General features: G+C 44.6%; 1 protein-coding gene across 6 annotated transcripts in view; it reads left to right on the plus strand.

Annotated features, from left to right (window-relative positions):
* Nucleotides 1-23,444, plus strand: part of LOC104863342 (late cornified envelope protein 5A-like) — a 343,203-nt gene that overhangs the window by 121,090 nt on the left and 198,669 nt on the right. For 5 of the 6 annotated variants that reach the window (XM_033758181.1, XM_033758182.1, XM_033758179.1 and 2 more), the window contains exon 1: nt 17,353-17,595. The exons of the other annotated variant lie outside the window; for it this stretch is intronic. The gene's annotated coding sequence lies outside the window, so the exon portion shown is untranslated. Of the gene's footprint in view, nt 1-17,352; nt 17,596-23,444 lie in introns of those variants that run through there. 6 annotated transcript variants of the gene reach the window in all.

A 23,444-nucleotide genomic window follows, 5' to 3' on the forward strand; every position in this document is an offset into this window, starting at 1 on the left:
GGCTTGGTTTGGAATGAGATTGGAAAAGTTCCACTTACCTATTGTTTGGTTATTGACCTTATTGAAAGCCTTTGGTGCTCATTTACCATGAAGCAAAGATGTGTCTAGTGGATGGGACCGGTTCACTTTAAGCTAATGTCATTTTCTGGGAGTTTCTTTGTCATATTTTGGCCAAATGATTAAGGATAATTATTATGGAACTCTCAGGTTTATTTTTCCTTCTTTTGAGATGTTTGATGCCTGTTCAGTGAGATTAAATCTGCAAGGTCCAAATGGTGAGTATCTGGATTGGAAGGGAAGGCCCCTGTACGACGCTGGGGTGGGCACTTCACTCCTGCTGGCCCTCTGGAATTCAGCAAGTGGAAAAACTGCAGCCGAGGCAAATGAATGCTTTCCTCTGGAGAGGAGTGGGCCTAATTAATAGACATAAAACGCTTTGAGATTTCTTGATATTAAAAAGTCACTTATCATCTGCACAAATGTGTTTCTATTTTAAAATCTTTCCTTGCAGGTGAATTATCTTCTTGTTAATTACAGGCCATTGTTTTATTAATGGCTTCTGTCAGAGTCAGCGGTTTCGGGAGGTAAGACTGGCCTCAGCACTATTTTAGCTTTGTCAGGAAATGTGTTCTGAGCCAAAAGAAGGGGGCTAAGGTGCCTGGGGTCCAGCGCACAGGTTTCAGTCTGGGGATGTGTTTCTCCTGCTCAGTATGGGGCCTAACCGCTTCCCCAGATGGCTCTGGCTGTGGGTGTGAGAGCTTGCCGTCCCTCCCTCCCCAGTATCTCAGGTTGTATTGCACCCCCAAAAGGAGTGATCTGGAAAGGATCCCAAGTCATTGCTGAGCACGGCCTGTGGGATTTCAGGTAACTCCCAAACGTGGTTAATAATGCTATAAACGTGTCTTTCAAGTGGCTGTGGCAGAATTTGAACCGTTTGTGTCCGGTTTCTGAGTTTATTCTTATTGCTAAGAGCCACACTGAGATCTGATTCATATTCCTTATAATTTGCTGATTGAAAAGTATACATTCATGCTTTTTTAGTACTGCGCGAACATCACTAAAATCTAATTTTAGGACATTTTCGTTCCCTCAAAAGAAATCCCATGCCAATTAGCAGTCATCCCCCATTCTGACCTCTCCCAGTTCCTGGAAACTACTAATCTACTTTCTATCTCTACAGATTTGCCTCTTCGGGACACCATATGGAAATAGAAACTTACAATATGTGGCCTTCTCGACTGGTTTGTTTCAATGTGGCATGGTGTTTTCAGGGTTTATTTATGTTGTGGCAAATATCAGCGCTTAATTCCTCTTTACATCTGAATAATATTTGAATATGTATTTGGCTCATCCATTCACTGATGGCATTGGGTTGGTTCCACCGTTTGACCGTTATGAATACTCATGCTGTGAACATTCATGTCCAAGTTCTTGTGTGGTTTTATGTTTCCGGTCCTTTCCACCTAGGAGTGGAGTTGCTGGGTCGCGCAGGAAATCTAACTCCTTGAGGAACTTCTCAAACTCTTTTGAGTTGTTTCAAGATGGGGAGGGCTGGTTGGTAAACTTGAGGATGCCGACAGGCTAAACCTGCCCGGCCGAGATGCCGGTGAGAGGTGTAAAGTTACCACCGAGTGTGTGCCTCCCAGGGGTCTTGCACAACCACATAACACGCAGTCTTGGCAACTGATAAAGATTTGCTGATCAAAGGAATGAATACAACTTGGGGCAAAGTAGGAGCGGAGGAAATGGGGTGAGGAAGATAGGAAAATATGCCGTGTCATCTGTAACATTTCCACTGAATTTTAGTTCTTAGTGATTGAGTGTTTTCCGTTTTCTCCCCCTTGGGGCAACTCCATCAGAATGGGAAGAGGTGAAATTTGGGGACCTGTTGTGTAAAAGCTGGTGCTCAGGCAGTTGCCTGCTCCGCTTTTAAGCATGTGGCTGATTTTCGTGTAGCCTTTCTTGGCCCCGGACCCTGGTGCACCAGAGAGCCCTTAGATCAGTGGTGTCAAACTTATGGCATGTGCGGTTTTACTGTGTTTTTCTTTTCAGACAAAAGATGTTAATGTAGAATTGTTTCTTCTAAACTAAAACCTCAGTACTTAATGGCAGTGTTAGCACTGGGTTTTCAGTGTTTCAGGTTGCAGTTTGGCACTGTCTCTAAAAGTTTAGCCATCACTGCCTTAAGCTGAGAGCTGGAAGTGTGAAATCAGGCAGGGGTTTAAAGAGCTGGCTGGGGGGATTGGATGACTTCCACCCCCGTTAGTCTGTACTCTGTCTCTTTGCATTCTGTACAAAGTTGTTCCTTGCCTTGATCTTTTGTTCAGGGCAGATATTTCTGTCTTTACTTCTGGGTTCTTGAGGAAATGTCTCTCTAGCTTCAGCCTCCCTTTCTTATTTATACTGTACACTGTCACAGTAATCCTCTCTTTTCAAGAAGGTTTACCATTTTCTGTAAGAATAAAGGATTATTATTTTCCAAAAGAATAAAGTCCAAAATTCCTAACATATTATTCAGAGACTTGCGTGGTAAACAGATCTTTTTAGTTTTATGTATTATTGCTTCTTCCCACTCTCGGTGGACTTCATGTTCTTCAACTAAACCTTACTTTCCTACCACTTTTCTACTCATTTAGCCAGGCATAATGGCACACACCTGTAATCTCAGCACTCTGGGAAGCCGAGGCAAGAGCATCCCAAATTTGAGCCCAGCTTGGGCAACTTAGAGACTTACTGAGACCTTGTCTCAAAATACAAAATAAAAAAGGGTTGAGGATGGGATAGGTTCAAGCCCAGTATCACTGCACACACGAAAGATCCACCCATTAGAAACACATGTAAATACTTTCCTTTTCTGTAAAAACATGATTAAATCTTCCAAATCAGAACTCTCTTCTCTCTTCTCTGTTGATGCCCTGTGTTCCTGGATACTCTCACCGTGGTGATAATTCTCTTTTGTATTCTACAGATGCCTGTGCTATCTCACTGTGTCTATTTCACTAGAGTTTGAGCTCTATGAAGGAGAATATTTCTGTTTTCTTCTCTGTCTCTGACAAGCTCTATTCGTCACTCACAAGGCAGATATCTCTAAATGTGAAATTGATTCACTTTCTCCAGTTCCTATACCCCAGGAGACTGTCTGTCTTTTCCTATGTGCAATTCTTGCCTCTGAACTAGATAATAAATTCTCTGAGGGCATAAACCTCTATTCCCCCTCCCCCTCCGTCTCCGTCTTTGTCTCCGTCTCCGTCTCCTTCTCCTTCTCCTTTTCCTTCTTCTTCTGCCATAAGCAAAGCCACAGTGCAGGACCCCAAGATGGTGACTGAACTGGGTGGACTTGCTACCCCTGCAGGTCTGTGCTTCCCGACAAGTTCTTTGAGATTTAGAGCTTGTTTGCAGTTTTGTTTTGTTTTTGTTTTTGCCTCTTGAGAATAAAGAGAGCAGCATGTGAAAAAATGTCTCGCATGTTCTTAAAAAGCATGTGACAAGAAGATGAGTTGGAAGCTGGTCTCTTAAAGGGTTCATCCACAGAAGAACAGAGGAACAGCTTTGTTTCTCTAGGTCTAGCTGGATGCTAAGGTTCCCGGACCCACCGGAGTGGAGGGACATCAGGCACAGTCGGCAGCCACATCTCTCAGCAGCAGGCAGCTGACTGTATCTGTGGGGCTGGTCAGCACGCATGCATACAGGCAGCTCTGGAGTAGGCCAGGTAGAGGAGATGTTGGGTGAGAACCAGATGCATAGGCCCCCTACAGGACATCTTGCCCTGTTTCTGACCCAAGAAGGCTGACACCCAGGCCATTCTTGGTGGGCGTCAATTCTAAAGCTCTGCAGGGGAGCGAATGCCTGTGTCCCATTTCCTCAGATGTCAGGATGTGGGATCTAGGGCCCTGAGAGAGTTGAAAGGGAAAACAGGTGAGTGAAAGAAGCTAGTGCAAAAGTCCCCTTTGCCAAGTGAGGGAATTTATTGTGTGAAGCCTTTGCCAGAAAAGCTTAGCCAGAATATTAAAGGCTACTAGTGGGTGGCCTAGAGGATTTGCTAGTGATTATCTGGGACTGGGGAAGGGTATTGTTCCCAAACTTCTGTGATCTGTTGCTTGGTCCCATAAACGAGGGTAGTTAATGGTTGAATGATACACTTACTTGTCACATCCAACAAACGCTTCACATAGATGAGAAACGGGAAGGAGGGATGAGGGGCTTGAAGTTTAGCAAGAGATTTCTTCACTGGTGCCTTGTTCATTCCTTCACTCATTCGTTTTTCCTCGTGACAAATGTCTAGTGAGGAAGACAGACCCATTGGTGGAGAAAGAGATCTGAGAAGAGGTTACAGCGAGCTGGGGACTAGGGTTGGGGTGTGAGCCGAACACCGTCATCCATTCTTCACCCACGGCAGGAATGGTCTGGACAAGCTCTGTCCCCCACCTCCCATCACCCAGGACCTTTGCCCCAGCAGCCTCACACTCTTCTGGGTGCCTCAGCCATGACTTGGCTTAATTACTATACCATTTTGTCACGGGAGTCCTGCCAAGTATCCTCCTTTAATCTCCAACCTCTTTATTGTGGTCACAAATGCTCCAGGGAGCCCCAGTTACCTGCAGGAAAGAAACTGTGCTCCTTGCAACATCAGAAACAGAAACAGCTTCCTTTCCCAGGAGCAGAGGGGAGTACAGACACAGCTCAGCGCTCAGGAGGGGATAGGGAAAGAAAAGTGGCAGCGGAAGGGAAGGCCCAGGCAGGGTTCAGCTGTGACACATTATCAGGCTGGTCAGACCCAGTCTATCTGAGTACATGTGTCCATTCCTTTGTACAGCATGCTAACAGCTCCTGCCATGTCCGAGAGGGGCGGCCAAGTGTTCTGGAGCCTGCCTCTGCCACGAGAAGCTTGGCTATGAAGTGTGAGCGCACCCTTTCTCCGGAAGGCCCAGGGACCCTGTACCTTAAGCCTCTCCGGCCGTATGCACTGGTTTCAAGGACCCAGCACTTTCATGCCTGTGATGAGGGAAAAATTTAGTCTCAGGAGAGAAGATGTGACTTTTAAAGTCGTGCAGGATCATACAAGGGGTCAACAGCAAAGTTATAATTAGGATTCAAATAGTCAAACACAAGTGTATGACATGGAATCTTTCTTGTCCCGAGAAGCTACATTCCGCTCTTTGATCTGGTTACATTGACTAATCAAATCCAAGACACAGAGAGTGTAGTTTTGAGGGTCAGCAGATCTGCGTGGAAATCCCAGGTGCCCAGGGCTGTAAGCGTGCGATGTGTTCCTACGTGGAGGTGTCCAGCTCAGGAGATATGCAGTCACAGTGTGTGTTCCTCCTCCCCTCCTGGGCTGGCAAGGCTGCTATATCACGTTTCTGGAAACTCAGTGGGAACCAGAGGGCCTGATCTTCTCGGGCACACTGCTGAGTTTATGGGGCCTCCCTGCACAGTTTGTCGGGAGCCCACATACAGCTATTACACGAGCAGAGATTACTATTATTATTTCATATATTTGCCACCCACAGCGGTGAGCTGTTGCCCTGGACTACACTATTTGAGAAGCAGTGGAGGAAATTTGCGAGGCCAGTGCAAGTCTGGTGTAAGATACGTGTCATTAATTTGAATCCTGAGGATGTTGGCTGTGGAGAGTAGACTTTTTTATAGAATTTGTTTTAAGCTTTACTCTCACCTTTGTCATAGCCCGATCTTTTATAATCCATTCTCGTAGGTGCCGAGCATAACGGGTTGAGCTCTTTTCCAGTTCTTCCCAGAGAGCCATGCATCTTGCAGAAGAGATGGGCAGCCCAGAAGAACCGCAATGGGGTAGTAGGAAGACAGAGGGAAGACACGTTTTCCCATCATTCCCTCTGTGTTTCAGTCCTGGCAGTGGCAAGGAAAATGACATGAGTTTCAGCCACAGGCAAATGCAAGATAATGCATTTAGTGAGACATATTTATACTGGGAAGCTCATGAACCACGCTGTAGAGGAGAGGAGTTAGACCTGGCTTTAGTTTCCAGCTCTGCACGCCCTCACTAAACTTGAAGGACTCATTCTGAGGTGAAAGGAGCACAGACCCGGTGCCATAGACACGGAGTGCTGAAGTTGATGTTTACCAGCTCCCAGTATGCATGTGCCGGCCCACCCAGCGGTAACTCATTTTCTGTTACTTGCCCAGATTTCTGTGTGCTGCCAGGTGGTGACTCCTTGCACAGGATGGCTTAGCCCCAGATGCCAAATTAGTAGCTTGCATTGCATATGGCATCCTTCTTTCAAAAAACCAGGTTTTGCTTGATTCTGTTATGGTATCTTGGTCTGCGTTAGTGTGCCTGTGTGTCATTCTTCCCCAAAGGCATGAAATAACGCGGAGTGTAATGTCAGGCTGGTGTTTTTGCTCTAGGCTCACTTCGGGAGGCCCACTATCTACCTGTCGTCTTCCTATCACTTAGTAGACATCCGCCTTCAGATGGTGAACCCACACCACGCTGGCCTTTGCAGCGACTCTTATCCCTGACGTAGCACGGAGCTGCTAGGGTGACAAAGTGCTTACGACTGCTGGCAAAAGTAGGTGCTCAAGCCTATGAACTGCTCTCAGCAGTCTTTCTGGAGACAGAAGTCTTGGCTACTTGACCGATGGCCACTTTATAGATAGCAGTCATGGCAGCTATTGTGACTACTAAAGCCAGCCCAAATTATCCACAGAGACTGGTGTGCTCTGATCTGTGTTCCGTGACCCTAGAAAGGGGGCCCAGCAGGTGCCTCTGCAGCCAGTCCGTGTGTGCGGCCCTCCTGGCCGTGTCCTCCCGCACTGTGTTGTCACCTTCTCCGCAGCAGGCTTCTCCACGCTTGTTGGACTGTCAGCTCGACTTCGCCCTTGCCGAGCTGTGGGCCTCCTAAAGGCTCTGCTCTGTTTCCACATCCGTAAGGAAAATGCAATTAGACAATTTTAGGAAAACATAGCTAGCGGTGGTGATAAGGGATTTCCTACCTCAAGGCCTCTCTGTACTGTCCTTGCTGTTCGCACTGCCTGGAGTGCCATTCCTTTGGAGAAGCACATAATTTAATTTCTTATGTCATTCAAGTCTCTACTAAATCCCATCTTTTCAGAAAACACTTCCTGGCCACCATGTAGAAAATAGCAAACCCTCCCCACAAGTCGTCACTTTCTAATTCTCTATTCCCTCCCTCTGCTTCATTTTCTTTCTTAGTACTGTAGCTATGACCACCACCCAGTTTAATGTGTGTTTGTTATTACGTCTCTTGTGTACTGGAAAGTGAGCACCGTGCATCAGTGCCTACAGCGGTGCCCAACAGGGTGGGTAAGTGCTTGTGGATGGAACTGGTTGGTAAAATTGTCTCATTATTTACAGAGGATGAGAGCAGGGAGGAGGTAAATACAAGACTGTAAGGTCCAGAAGGTTCCATGTGCTGTAAACATAGCTATGCTCACAAATATGAAAGTAATAACATAAGGAAATCTCCAAGCTTTTAAAGCTTCAGAAAGGTTAGCTTACATTAAAGAAAATCAAGTTTTATTTTTATACAATAGGCCGTAATTTCGGAGAACTTGCCTTGAGAAGTGGCGCCAGCTGAAAAATAAGAATCCATTCATATTTTGAATGTCCCTAATGCAAAGAAATGGCAAATATTTGAGGTGATGAATATGCCAGGTCCCTTGAGCTGATCATGGTACACTGCATGTATGAGTTCAAGTGTCATATTGTGCCCCAGAAATATGGACAGCTCGTACATTTCAATGATAATTAAAATATATATTTAACAAGAATCCATTCTTAGACCTCTGTAAGCTCTGGGTACCTTCTCCAGCCATTCAGCACTGGGAGTTCTTCACTCCGTGCTGCTCCTGGCCTGTTAGAGGCCAGCTCTTGGATGGATGCACACAGAGCTGGTTTCCAGATGTCCATTTCCGGTGTTTCTGTGGACTGGCGTAATGGGAGAGACAAAAAGGCACAGAACGGGGTTTGCTCAGAGTGAACAGGAGAGATGCGGGGGTTGCAAGAGCTGGAGTGGAGAGCAATAGGTCTGCATTTCCCGTGAGTCTTCAGGAATGAAAGAAGCAGGGAAGAGACTTAAGAGAGAGTATTTACACTTGATAAATTTGGGAGGTTATCACAGACCTTGGGCTGGAGAGCTCACTCATTCCTTCATTTAACAGACGTTGATTGATTATCGGCTGTACATCAGGCACGGGTTTGCAGTGGTTATGACGGTGGAAACCTGCCTTGCTACAGCTTTTATATTCTAGGGTAGAAAGGTATATAAGGAACGTGCTAGGGCGTCTGGACTGTGAGAGCGCTATGAGAGAAATAATAGGGAGGGGATAGGCAGTGCTGGGATAGTAGCACGAGGGGCAGAGACAAGCTGTGATTTGTCATTAGGTGGCAAGGGGAGGTTCCTCTGGGAAGGCGACATTGAACAATAATAGGTGGAGGGAGGTGACTTTTTCTGCCTGGCCTCATGGGTTCTTAACAGCCTGGAATTTGCATTTAACAACATGTTTCTGAGCCTCATACCCTTCCCTGCTGCAGGCTGTCCTGTTTCCTCTACTCAGTAAACCTGAGGCATTGGGGACACAGTGAACAAGACAGACAGGATTCTTGCTTCTGTGGATCTTTCTGTCTGACAAAAGAGAGAGGTGAACGGTTACCCAGGAGTGTGGGGAATCGAGACACGTTCAGGTATTGGGGCGGCACAGCGCAAGGCACCATCCTCTGCGAAGAGCTCCGGGGAGGCCTCCTGATGCCCCGGAAGCCTGAGATGGGGCTTATCTTCTCCCCATTTCCAGTTCTTTGTTCTTAGCTTCTCTCCACTCTTTTCTTTGTGTTGAGTGTCGCCTCAAATTTCAAGTCCTTGCTCCTCTCACATTTCTTGTACTAGGCATCATGACTGAGTATTACTTGGCACTTACTTACCAGTCAAATGAGGACAATAGATATTACCGGCATATACGAGAATGCAGGTCCGATTCCAGGGACTAGTGACGTTTTAGAATTAAACATGCCATGGTGATTTAAAGGCTTTGAGCTCTTCCTAAATTAGAGGGTCAACCTGACACTATGTATTGCCGAGCCCCAGACTTCACTATGGCAAGAGTCCTCCTTTTCCTTGGGTTTGCAGCGGCTATTGTTTAGGAAATCTCTAAATAATTGTTTTGGGTTAAGTCCTTGTCTCTTGGGCCCCTCCTGTCTTCCTTATAGGGCCCTGTGACAGCAAAGCTTAGGTATGCGGCACCTGGTGAGCCTGTAAGGGATGTGACAGGTGTCCGAGGAGTTTGCTGATGACCAGCCACAGCCACAGCCACAGCCACAGCGGGAAGCAGTGCAGACTCTGATCTCTGTCTTGCTGTCAGTGTAGCAGATGTCATTGAGCCAGGTGGCACCAAGGCATCTATTTCCACCTGGGTTTTCTTCCCCTGATGCCATCTTCCCTTCAGAACGCCCAGCTGGGGTTAGAATGGTGTCATTGTGGAGCCTTGGCCCTGTCTCCATGCCTCCACTCAGTGACAGTCTTCCGCGAAAGGAAGGAAAGGCTCTCACTTTCCTCTCGGTCTGTCTGAACCTGCCCACCGTTCCACGTCAACACTCCCCTGTCCAGTGGAACTCCTGGTGCCATCCTTTGATCTCTCCCCGATCTGATGAAGGAGTTAAACAGGTGCCATCAAAATGTGCCCAGTTTGCATACTGGTTATTTCAAGATGAAATCACTCGAGGAGCTTTAACTTTAGAAAGGGCTTTCTCACCCTGCATGCAGTTAAGTCATAAAGGTTATTTTGGTGGGATAATCTTTCACATTTCCAGGGCCGGAAAATACCCTTGATCAGCAGAGACTGGAATTTGGAACTACAATGGACCTGAATAATCAAACTCTGATGTTACCCTTACCTTCTTCTAGCTTCTACCCATCTCCCATAGGTGTTTCCGTAACATCCCTAGGATAGAGTTTACCTTCATCCAGATATCCACTTTTCACATCATTCCTTCACAGGTACGTTGCTCTTTGTCTAAAAGATGTAAAAGCAGCAGGATTTGATTATTTCTTCAGACTTCACTCTTGTAAAGATCTCCAAGTACAGGTAAATCTAATGAAACTTTTATGCTTTTCCCTGGTTAATCAGTTTCTGTGTTGAGTGGGTTCCCAGATCCAGCTGAAGAACCTATATGGGGCCTAAGGGGGCCATCATGGAGGTCTCGTCCCTTACCGGGTACATCTTGCATAGCACTTAGTTCAGAGCCTCACCTGACCCCACAGAGAATTCTCAAGGTGGCACTGTTTAGCTGAAACCCAGTGGTTTCTCAACTGTCAGTGGCCAAAGGGAGGAGATCTGCTTTTAAACTTTGAGCCAGGTCCAATGGCACATGTCCATAACCCCAGCACTGGAGAAGCTGAGGCAGTAAGGTCTCGAGTTAGAGATCATCCTGGACTATATAGTAAGAACATATCTCAGAACAAAAACCAAAAACATTTTAAACTTTGTTTTGAAGAAAAGGTTCTTCAGTTAAACAGCTTGAAAACTACAACACTAAATTTGACTTCCTGTAGGCCCACAGCGGACCTAACACCAAATGGCTAGGCAGTGCTGAGAAGCCCGGGCCCCCGAGACTCGTGTCTCCTACTAACAGAAAGTGTTGGTGGAACTGTGCCGTGTTCTCTTCCTGAAGTAAATCGTGAGCTGGGTGTGGTGGCAGCACATGTTCGCTGGGAACTGCAAGCTTTCTTAAGAAATCTCTATTTTATTGTGGTTACCCTTCTTTGTGCGATTGTGGTGGGCTTGAATGGCAACACCTGGTCTGAGCCGTGTCGGGACTGCATGCTTGAGTGTCTGGGTTTCAGGCTTGCCTCTTCCTTCTCTCATCTGCTCCTTCTACTCTTCTTCCTCCTTTCCCTCTCCCTCCTGCCTCTCCTCTCTCCCTTTCCCTCTCTCCTTTCTCTCCTCCCCTGTCTCTCCCTCTTTGTCTCTGTTTTGGTACTATTCTTTGGTGTTTTTGTGGTGAACACCGCTCAGTGTAACCGGGGATCGAACTCTGGTCTTTGCGCTTGCGAGGCAGGAAGAAGCAGAACCACTGAGCTAAATCCCCCGGCCCTCTTTGTCTTTTTTGTGGTGATCACTGCTCAGTGTTATGTGCAGAATGGTTTTTTCTGTCCATCATTGCATCCTGCCGTACCCGTGAGCAAACAGTTTGGCATTAATCACCTATCACTGCCGCCTCTGAGCTTTGGAAAACTGCCACTTTAACAGACAGTGAGAGAGGCTTTCTCTCTCCAGTTAACCTTTTGCTTCAGGGTATACTCTTGGGTTTTTTCCCAGGTATATTATGTATGAACTTTGTACTATATATAGCTAGAGTTTTATTTATTTAAAAAAAAAAAGAAACTTTTTATTGACAAAGGAACAATGGTAGCCTAGATAGTTCTTGTAAAAGTGATGCGGGGTGGGGGGCAGTCCTAGTCTCTAGCTTTTAGTAAAGCAATCAGATCTTTCTTTCTTACCTCAGAGTCTTAAAAACTGATTGCTAAGCTGAATTCAATGCAGAAGTATGGAGTTAAGTGCCTTTTGGTGGATTTCTTAGTAGAATGTTTAAGGAGACACTTAAGGGAGGTTGCAAAGATTTGAACAGTCTGTCTTTTTAAGTAAGGACAGAAAGAAAGGTTGTCCAGGTTGTACTGGACATTTCCCTCCCCAACCCCTTATTCTTTTACATGATTTTAAAATCTCATACTGCCACTTTTGTTTTTAAATACCTTTTTACCTTCTTATCAGTTGTTATACTGAGCGATTGTCAGAAAACATTACATGAGCAGATTCAATATGGGGTCTTGGACGGGGGGCATAGCTCAGTGCAGAGGCCAAGGGTTCAATCCTCAGTACCCCCAAAAATCAAACAAGATGAGGTCTTTAAACTATAGAGTATTTCTAGGGTCAGCAGAAGCTACTGAAGAGTGGGCTGTGGGTCTCACTGGGGTAAATGTCGGCACAGTACCTCCTTCCCACTCCTCTGCACCCACCCCAGCCTGTATACTTCCTGCTTTCCATGGAAGTGTACCGGAATCAGGTGCCTCTTAGAGGGCATGGCTTCAGCCAGAGTCGGGTGTGTTGTTTCTCTTCTCCTCCCGATAGGCATGTGGATTTACTTTTCCAGGAAAGGGGATGCATTTGCATTGTTAGCCATACTCTCAGGTCCTTAACATGATGTTTCTCAAAGAAATTAGGGTTATGTAGTATGTGCCATGAAACAGGACAGAACCAACTACCCTGGAGTCATTAATGTGGGGGGCATTAAAGGTGATCATGAGGGCAGATGACATTTACACCTTGGTCTACCAAAACTGTAGCAGTAAATTTCATTTGTTAAAAGCAAATGTTCTTGGGCCAGGGATTTGACTCAGTGGTTCTGCTGCCTGCCTCGTAAGCACAAGGACTTGAGTTCAATCCCTGGTACAAAAAAAAAAAAAAAAAAGGCAAATGTTCTGTATCTTATAATAGCACTCACATTAAGTGGAGCCATGCACATAATTGGGCAAAGATACGAAATAGATGGCTTCCTTCTGATGAGAGATACCATGGACCATGCTGTTTATATATCACCCTAGTAGGGGATGTAATTTTTTCCTTCTAAGCAAGGGAAACTACAATGCTAAATAGTTCTGTAACTTTTGGAATGAGAAACTTTTAGGTAAAGATAAAACTGTCAGAAAACATTTTTCAAATGCATCTGCATTCAGAAAAGATTGTGAAAAAAAGGAGTCATGATTTTTTTAAATTTTAAAGACTGAGAAATTGTTATGTGAAGTATGAGAATATAAAAAACACATTTTTATACTAAATCTTTTTTTTAATGTCTTGGCATTTAATATAAAGCAAACCCACACATTTTCTAACTTTCTATAAGCTCCTAAAAGGGAAAGAAGAAACCTCGGCCTTAAAATTTGGTTTTTAAAAATCACGGCACTGTTTACCATAAAACTGAGTAGCTAACTTTTTGTAACACCTTTTGTGTTTCTTTGTATGTTTATAATAATGGACATTTTAAAACACAGGAATGTTTTGGTTTGTACAGACTTTGACAAATGTGTTAATAAAAATTCATATTGACAAGTAAAAAAAAAAGAAGACTTTTCCTTTCAAAATTCAAACAATTCTGTGCTAAAACTCCCACCATTATATTTGCCCATTGGTTTTTTTTTTTCTTCTTTTTGCAGTGCTGGGGATCAAACCCAGGACCTTCACAGTGATCACCTGCTAAGCCCTTTTTTATTTTTATTATTTTAGAATTTTGAGGTAGGGTCTTGCTAAGTTGCCCAGTCTGGGTTTTACCATGTGAATCTCTTGCCTCAGCCTCTCAGAATGCTGGGATTACAGGCCTGTGCCACCCTGTTTGGCCTGCCCATTATTTTCTGGACACGCCTTCTTTCAAAATACGGATTGACTCGTCAGTACAATTGAGTTCTTAGGTTGCTTGTATCCAAGAGAAGAATGTTAGTATTAGGAGTTTTGTGAGTAGAGGGAGTAAATGTTGTGCAAAAGTTAGGAGGAAGGCTAAAGACAGATTTCCCTTTTTTGCCCTCACACATTTTATGAATTGACACTATTGTAATTATCTAAGATTTCTCTTTTTCATAGTTTTGCTGTGAGTCTTGCAGGACTCATATCACACGAAGAATTGTCATTTTGTCCTCCGGGGAAATCATCTCAGAGGTCCCTCTTCTGACGGAGCCTCTCACCAGTTTCAGGCCCTCCCTGTCCCGTCTGTACGATCCGCGACCTCCACCGCCCAGGTGGCATCCATCCCCTCTAGCTATTCCCTCTGAAGGAAGAGGCATCTGTCCTGCGTCTGGTATTTGCAGTCACGGGTAATGTGTATCCGTTTAGAGATGCATGCAGTCCCCCTGCTCCTTGTTTTCTGTTCTACAGTCTGATACAACATAAACCAAGGCTGACTCATCTTTCCTCCCTGTGACATCAGGAAACAATTGTTCTCTATTAAATCTCACTTCTGTCACAATGCTGGCTGCCATCTCTGGCAGCTTTTCAGCTCCTTTGTGACAGGGTCATGGACCTGATTATTATTATTTTTTCTTTCCAAAGCATGAGAGAGAAGTTTGAATTTAAAACTTTTTCTTAGTAATGTTGAGGGAAATGGCATTTTATTTATTTTAAAATACCTCTCAAGGGGAAAAACATTACATGCCTGCCCTCTGCTCTTCCCTCTAAACTTGTATGACGTGGGCATCGTGTGTACCACCGTGGGCATGTCTCGGTGGCCTGGCCCGGTGACGAGGCCTGCAGTCTATTAAATATGAGTGTTGGTGCCTGGCTTGCTGGTGGGGAGATACCAGTGCGGAAAGCGTGAATCAGCCCCCTGGAGCCTCAAGTCCCCGGGGTGAATTTGTGAGCTGGCTTCTCATCAATCAGCCTACCTGTGGAAGAATGCCACTTTGCAGCAGAGCCGCCACCGCTCTGTATGCTAATTCTCAGGCTTTCTGGCTGAAGTAACCTCAGCTGCACCTGTCACAGCTCACTCGGCACTGTAGCCACTTGATAAGGACCTAGGCACCGTCAGGTATTTATAACCGGAAACCTGTAAGGAGAGTCAGGAAAATGGCCTGCTGCCTCTTTCTTTCACTGAGCAGCCATGTGACGTTACCTCATGCGCTCACAGAGCCCGTGTTGCCGCGGGGGAGACAGATGCCATTTCTCAGAGAGGCAGTTCCTCAGGACAGAGAGGCAACATGGACACACAACCCCACACCAAGAACCCACATAAGCCTTGGACATTTGTCACCACCGGCATCAGTCCAACCACCATTCATTGTGTAAGCTGCAGTGTGTAGTGCTGAAGGAGAAAGCCAGAGTTCCCTCCCTCAAGGAACTTATTTGTGATCCAGGAGTGGTGGTAGTGTGTGCATTTTTATAAGTAAGACAAACACATAAACAGTTGTAGTAGAAGCCAGAAAATTCTTTGTAGTTAGTGATGGGCTCTGAGCTACAAGTACAGGGTATTTGTGGAAAAAAAAAGATGTATATACCAGTTGTGATAAAAATATAGTGAATGCTTAAATATTATCACAGTAAAGGGCACATTGCTGTCAATTCCATTCAAAATACTCCCTCCTCCTCCTCCTTGCTTTGAACACACTTATTCCATTGCTCTTGTCACTTTTCGAAGTGGAAGTCCTCTTTTCTGTCTTTCTATAAGGCATGGTTAAAAAAAAAAACAAACAAAAAACAGCGAATGCTGCCACCCAGTGTCACTCCATGGAAAGTCAGGCTCATATAAACACATTTTGTTCTTATCTACTTTATTGCTAGATCTAGCACCGTGCAGTGTCTGGTTCTGAAGTCAAAATGATCATGAAAGATAAATGTTTTGAACTGATTCAGAACATCTAGGCAGCCATAACTTCAGGTAAAGATACTCATGAAAGGACTTCCAGAACTAGCAAGAAAGGAGCAAGAATGATGGGATAAGTGTGTTCAGAGTGAATGGCAGTGTATCTTTTACTGTAATACAATTTTTTAAAAAATTTAAGCATTTACAGTAGTTTTTGATAACACCTCATAATTACCCCTGGATATATCAACAGCTATAACTAAGAGAGGAAGAGAGTTGGATTTGCAGATGGGTTCTTTGCCCTGCACTGAAGAGTGTTAAAGTGCTTCTGCACTCATAAGAAGGGACATTAAAGTACTAGGAAGAAATATTGATATATTTCTGGTGGTATAAGCTGAGAATTCTAGCACTCACATCTAAAGCACAGTCAGGAGTAACTTCTTAGCCGTGAAAATGTCAGACACTGAGAAGGGGGCTCAAGGAGACTGATGGGTCACTTAAATCCCTTGGCTGGTGGGCTAGAATATTCCACTTTGGTTGGAATGGCCTATATTATCCTATAAGTAGAAGGATGGGTGATAAGATGGGACTCTCACGGTCCGCCTGGTACTAAGGCTCTTTCTTTCAAATCTGTTTCTTCTCCTACGTCTGGAGAACACTGGAGTCAGGGCTTAGTATGATGAGCCACTCAAACCTAAACTGTAGCACAAAGTCTATCACTAGTGAACTGTGCTTGGGCTAGTTCCTTCTCACTCAGTTCCAGCTGCCACATCTCCACATTTGTTGACCCAGGAACCAGAGGCAAAGGGTGTCTGCAGACACCGGTGGTAAATTTGGGGAAATCATGGTCCATGTTATCAGGAGGCGAAGTCCCATGCATATTGCCCAGGTGTATCTCCAAGAGAGTGCCCTGGGTTTGGAAGCTGTTGATCAGTCTGCTATCTATCTTAGGGGTTCATCTTGGGAAGATGATACTGTTTTCTAGGACAGGGTGTCCAGATAGTTATCCTTGTTACTTGTCCAAATGTTTAATTTGGTTTAATTTTACACTTCCCACAATCTCTGCAGTTAATTTCCTTTCTTGGTTCTGTGGGTTTTATTCTAGACGTAAAATTCCTAGGGATCTAGAATTAATGGTGTCTGACATATAGTAGGTGCTTTGTGGTGGTTAACGAGTGTTTTTATAGTTCCTATTGTAGCCCCTATTTTGAAGGGAATAGAGAAGTCAAACAACCTTCTTAAGGTCACATAACTAGCAAGGGACATAGACAAAATTTGAACCTATAATCTTCATTTTCAACTTTCTTAACCAATTAACGGATTGACAGACATGCATTATTTGAGAGACACTGAAGAAAGCTTTTTAAAGCATATTTTCCACTGACGTTTCTTTTCTGACATTTGCCATTTGAGTACCACCTTTATAATTTTTGCAATACTTGCGTATTATGTATTTAACATTTTAAAAACCAATGTTAGGTATCAAAAGCAGACTTTCATTCAAATATTAGAGATTACGAATTTATTGTGTTGGTTGTAATTTTAAATAAAGACATAATAAACCTTAAACATTAAAACAAAGCGTATCTGGCACCCAGATCCGTTTCCTACCCCGTTTGAGAAGCCCTACAGTCAAGGCCGGCTGGAGGACAGAGTGGTCACCAGGGGGCGCAGTTGTCCGTCGCCCAGGGAGCCGATTTGTGGGGATCAGGGTTGCGAGCCGAAGGAAGTCTTTTTCTTGACCTAAGTCCGGCACAGGGCCGAGGGGAGCCCTGAGGGTTATTCCGCCAGGGGCCACACGGCCAGGCGCGCCGAGGCCGTCCCGAACGGGGGCCATGGCTGCTGGGCCCTGATGGGACAACTTTCCACGTCGCGCAGGCTGCTCAGAGCAGAGGCCTCCTCCGGCGGAGGCGGAGGGAGCCGCGGTGGACAGTCCGCCCGCCCGCCTCTCTGGTAGCGCCGAGGGGTGGCGAGGGGAAGTGCTTTCCGCAAACAGGACCAAGGGAGACGAGCCGCCCGAGCGCGGGTGAGCGCCGCCGCATCGGCTGTGGGACGTAGTGACGGCGACTTCCGGGGAGAGGGGCTGCACTTCCGGCCGCGCTCTAGTCTGACCCGAGCGTTCCCGCCCTCGGAGCCAGAGAGTGGCCTGAGGCGGGGAGAAGGCCTGGCTGTACTGTACCGCCTTTTTCTGGTGTGATCCGAATGAAATATCCGGAGCCCAGGACAGTGGCTGTACCTGGCCGGAGGAGGGCAGCGAAGAGGTCAGTAGTTTGAAGCTTGTTCCTCTTCAGTTGAGTCTCACGACCAGCACTTACTTACACCTTAATACTGTACTCCCCAGATTGCGAGCACACACCATGCCTTGATTTTTTTCTCACTGATGTCTTTGTTTAAATTGCTTCACTGTCTTACTTAAATGAAAACACTCCAGAAGGAAATGTTCATCTATAAACTGGTGGCAACTGTGGCCCTTACATAAAAAGATTGGATGTTAAAGTTATCTGAAACAAAACGGTATCAGGCACATGAGCACTCAGTACCTCCTGTTTACCGTTGTCATTGTAAGCGGAAATAAGTTGTGGGAAACCCAGAGTGTATGGTTCTTCAGAAGAAATTTTTAATCTATCTCTTCCAAGAGCCTTTGCGAATGCCTGATTACCAGCCTACTTCCTTTAGACCTTTTATCTGTAGACTGGTTGTCTTCACTAAGTGAAAGTAATTTTTCCTGCAACTCCACGCCTCCCTGGAAATTCCTGTCAGTTTAAAGGTTTCTGGAGCTGCTAAATAGAGTTGCCAGCAGGTGGCCTCAGAGCACCGTGGTTCTGTGTGATCTTTTGGATCCATAATTTAATTAGTAATTTGTAAGAATTTAGTGCGCCCACCCCACACTGTGATACAGGGTACCCGGGCATATAACGATGCTTGAGGGCACAGGCGAGAAGAAATTCGCCTGGCCTCGAAAAGAAGTTAGGTGGTTTATTCTAGTTTTTTGTTTCACAAGATTTTGTCCTTTAATATGTTCATTCAACAAAAATTTATTGGGCCTTCTATTTCAGACAACATTCAGAGGCTTGAAGTATATCAGCAAATAGAACAAAGATCTTTGCCTTTATGGAAGTTAAATTCTAGTAGGCATCAATAAAGATACTACAAAAATTACGTAGTATTTTACAAGTGTTTTGAAAAAGGAAAAAAAAAATGTAGACCAGTGTGTGTGGGGATGGTGTTGTAAAATGGACAGTTGGTGGGAAGGACAGGTTACAGTGTCAGGTTACAAATCGGGGAAAAGATCTGGGGAAAGAGTGTTCCTGAAATTATGAAAAAAATTGGAATAGTTATTTACCCCTTTACAGAATTTACTCCTTTATACATTTACAGTAGTTTTATTTACTCCTTTATAGATGCAGTAATTGAGGTGCTAGGAACTGAGACGACTTGTTCAAGGCCTTGAAAGAGGTTGTTGTCAAAACTGGTCTAGTTTCACCTGTTCATTTCTAGTCCTTACCAGATCACATTACCACTGTTTGCCAAGGTGACAGAGGCTTCTTGTTAACCTGCACAATACATAGTCTAAGTATGACTCATGCTATCTTGGCCTACTTCCCCTCCCCGCCATTGGGTATGATCCAAACTGTGATTGTTTTTTAATGTATCCAATATTTATTTTGCCAAGAACTGTGGAGGGTAGAAATGAGGATAGCATTAGTTCTTCCCTTAAAGGACTAATAATTTATATGTAAACACTTTCGGCCTTCACCACCTCTCTTTTATCTACTTTATCCACTTCTGCCAAAAGAATTGTGCTAATAATCTCTACAGCTTAGAATTGTCATATACTTGAATTGGGTTTTTCATTCTTAGATTTTAGGTTTTTGGGTTTTCCTCCACATTCCTTTTGCTGCCGGTCAATATCTGGTCCCCCTAGTTATGATCCTAAGTCACAAGTCTCTACTCTATTCTGTATTGTGCCACACTATGAGACCAAGCTTATGCTTGCCCTCTACTCAGTTACCTGAATTCTTAGTTCCTCACGGGTACTGCGTTCTTATTTGTACTTTCAGTTTTTTGGGATCTTTTCACTTGATTGGAAACCTTGTGCCTCCCTGTTTTGGAACTGTGTTTCTTAGACACTATGCTTGATCCCTTGAGCTGCTTCTCTGAGCCTGAATCGTTTCTCTCTGCCTCTGGATTTGAAAACACTGGACATGGGCCAGATCTCTTTCCCTTCCTGCCCATACTTGCTAGGAGGAGATTGTGGTGACTTGTGTTAAAATCGTAGTACTAGGTCGTGGTGCAGGTAAGGAAACAGTAAACAGTGAAGGACATTTGAGCAGTGAAGGACATATGACTGTAGTTTTAGGTAATTAATTATCTGAGAACTAGTAATTTAAAGAGGAGAGCCTGGTAATCCTCAGTGGATAAGAATGAGGAAGGTAAAACTGCCTGGGCTGGAAGGATAGGTAGAATTAATAGATGTAGGACAGGGAACAAGGTGTGGGTGAACTTAATGTGTTGTGTGCCAGTGAGAAAATTGGCCTACATGGGATAGAGAGGGTGTGTTTGGGAGTGGTGTGGGAAGACTAGAGTGGGGCCTGGAGCGCTAGGTTGAGAATTTTGCATTGCAGCATCATGATTTTGTTCTTAAATCTGGAAGTTCCTGGTGACCTGCGACAAAGGCATAAAGACCTATAATAGCTACCTATCTCCAAGCATCTCAAATTTACTATGTCCCTTGAAAAGAGATTCCCTCGATTATTTGTCACAGCATTGTTTCTTACTTGTTGGTATTTGCTTGTTCTCAGTCCCCATTTGCACACCCTAGGACGAATGCTGGCAGGGGCAAGAACTTGATTTGGTTCCCTCTTGAGTGCTTGGAATCCAGCCCAGTGTCATATGCATATCTAATGCTCTAAAAATATTTGTTGAGTGAACAAATACCCTAAACTAAGTGTATTTGTCTAAACTTGCTGTCGTGTACCTTCCAAGTCCTTGAATTCTGTTAGTGCTGATACTGTCTTCCTGGTTGATTAACTCAGAAATTTGGAGTCAACCTTGATGGTGTGAGCAAAGGGCCTCGTTGTTTCTGACTTCACTCGAGGACTGTCTTCTTCTGAAGCCTGGCTTCATGCTCTGTTAAGTCAAGATATCACAGTATACCCTGTTGTGTTTAGATGAGATGCCTGACTGGAAGCTTCGGATGTGAACCATGAGGCTAAGCAAACAGGAAGTCGTTGAGAAGCAGGGGCAGTGGCAAATTGTAAATTATGTATTTCTAAGTGAAACCATCATATTAGCTGTCTTGTCCACTTCGAAGGGAGAAAATCACATCATAGTTAAGAGTATGGGCCCTGGAATTAGACTCCAGGGTTCAAATCCTGGCTCTGCCCCTTACTGACTACTGTTTTTACCTGGGAGAACTGTTTAAATTCTCTGTTCCTCAGGTTTTTAATCTGTAATTTACAGGTAAGAATACTTACGAGTTTTTGTGGGGATTAGTACACAGGAAGTTCTTAGAGCAATGATAGCACATAGTTAATGCTGAACAAGTATTATTAGCTATTATTGTTTTCTAGGTCTTTAAATATTAAAATATTCTTTTGCCACTTTGGGCAAAATGAGATAGGCAGCCACACTTCATGGGGGAACTATCTTTGTCAGATGTGACTGGGGGTGTGAGCTTGAAGGGAGGTTGGAAACTGTTGAGTGAGAACTGTGTTCCTGCAGGAGATGGCACTTGCCACAGCAGGAAGTTACAGGTCCAGATGGGATTATTTTTAGTGGATTCTGCACTCAAATTCCCTGAGACAACTAAGGAAGTGTTACTCTGTGCACAGAAAACTAAGAGAATTCTGCTCGGACCTTGGTCATAGGAGTGTAACGCAATCAAGTCTGAAGCCAGGCAAAATGAGGACTGTTGCTAGTATCTTAGAAAGCCCTCTCCTCCTACCTTCCCATCATCTCCCTGCTGTTTTTCTCTTACCCTCTGCGAACACAGTGAGATATTTTGTTGTAAGAGTTGGATGTTGTTGAGATGGGATAAGGGTGTTTGGTAATTTTATCAAACTACACAGCTGTAAAAAGTTACTTTTCACCTCTGTGTTCCAGTGCCCTTGTGTCCCACCATTTCAGTCATTTTATTGTTGCTCTCTCACTACTGCCAAGAAAGCAAAGATGAGCTTGACATCACTTATTTTATACTTTAGAATGATTTTGTTTTGCTGAATTTTGAGACACTTGGAAGTCAAATATTTTAGAGCTACAAAAATAATTGTGGCTAGGTGTGTGCACTATTACTGTGCTCTTTCTAAGGCCTCGTTGGGCTTCATTGGGTTTACTTGGAGAGTCTAATTGGGAGACGTGAAGGGGGAAACGTCAACATTCTTCTCTTGGAAATTCAAAAGGCAGGGCACAGGTATGAGGCACTACAATTTGAAAGAAGACGCTACGGTGCAGAGCTTTACTTTTTCTTTGTCCAGAGTAAGAAAAAGACCACTTGAAAACATAAGTGGAATGAATGGATTTGGGAGAAAAAAGTAAAGTATGGGATGTAGTTTGCTCTGGGTTTATGTTCTTCCCTTGGCCAAACTGTTTGAGGAACGGTGGGCGGGTGTGTGCCAAACCCTCCTGAAGTATGGGTTAGTTCAAAGATAAGAGGACATGCGCTTCCTCTTTCTGGTGCCACCAAGATGGCTGCGGGCCTCGTGAAGGGGGCTGTTCAGTGCTGCGGAGTGGAAAGTGTGGTTTCACGTGTCTTGGCACCCGTGGCGGGCAAACTCAGCCTTTGGAGTTTCTCTCAGCCTGAAAGTGGGGTGAGAGGACCTCTGAAACTACAAACTATTGTTCTTCCCGTCTTTGCTTCTTGTCTGTCTTCCTCTTCACATTCTGATCTAGTTACTTTTCTAGCTTTATTTTGAAGAAGATGTAAGTTTCAGTGTGTTGCTCCTGCCTTCTCCCTCAGGACGTGGGCCAATTTTGGACTCTGAATCTCAGCTCTCTCTTCCTTCCCCCCTCCCCCTTTCTTCCTTTCTTCCCTTCTCTCTCTCCCTCCCTCTCTTTCTCTCTCTCTCTCTGCTTCTTTCTTGCTTCTCCCCACACCTTCTTCTTTTTTCATACCAGGGATTGAACTAGGGACTTTGTGTTTCTGAAACAGGCGACAGAACCACTGAGCTATATATCCCAGACTCTTTGTTTATTTCTTGATACTTTCCCAGAGCTATTTCCAGAACCCAAACCATTCCCTGAACCAGAGTTACCTCTTCAAAGTACCCTGAAATTCCTTTATCATCTTCCTTAGTTATTTCACTCTATGCCAACTTGATTTTCCAAGAGTGAATTTTTGTTTGTTTGTTTTGAGACAGAATCTCAGTTTGTAGCCTAGGCTGATCGTGAACTCACAGTGACTCAGCCTTCTGACTCAGCCTTCCAAGTTTTTGAGCCACCAGCCTGGCTCAAGAGTGAATATTTGTATGGATTGTTTGGCCTTTGGTTTTGTGATAATGTCTTTCAGCATTCCCTCTTCTTTGGTGCAGTTGGCAATTTTATTTCCAGTGTAATAGGGCCTTGCTTATTCTTCTTCCTCCTCCTCCCTCCTCTTTCTCCCCTCCCCTTCTGTACTTCCTCCTCATCCCATCCTCTCCTTCTTCTTCAGTGTGTGTGTGTGTGTGTGTGTGTGTGTGTGTGTGTGTGCATGTGTGCATGCATGCACATATTGGTAAAAATCTTCCATTCCTTTCTTTCATTTTTTATTTTTTGGTACTGAGGATCAAACTTGGGACCTTGTGCTCGCGAGGCAAGTGATGGAACCACTGAGCTAAATCCCCGGACCTTTATTTTCCTTTCTGATTGCACACATGATTTTAGGTCAGTGAATGGCAAAGTTAGAGTTTCTATAAGATTTTTTTTTTTTTTTGAGATAGGGTCTCACTGTGTAGTTGAGACTGACCTGGAACTCACTATGTAGCCCAGGCTGGTCTCAAACTCACAGCGATCCTCCTGCCTCAGCCTCCCGAGTGCTGGGATTGCAGGCGTGTGCCATCATGCCCAGCTTCTATAAGATTTTTAATGTGACTATTTCCTCACTCTAACTGAAATCAGACTTTCCCGGAATCCT

This window comes from Fukomys damarensis, unplaced genomic scaffold, assembly GCF_012274545.1.
Source record: "Fukomys damarensis isolate Sample0158 unplaced genomic scaffold, DMR_v1.0_HiC HiC_scaffold_33, whole genome shotgun sequence".
In the NCBI taxonomy this organism is placed as follows: Eukaryota; Metazoa; Chordata; class Mammalia; order Rodentia; family Bathyergidae; genus Fukomys; species Fukomys damarensis.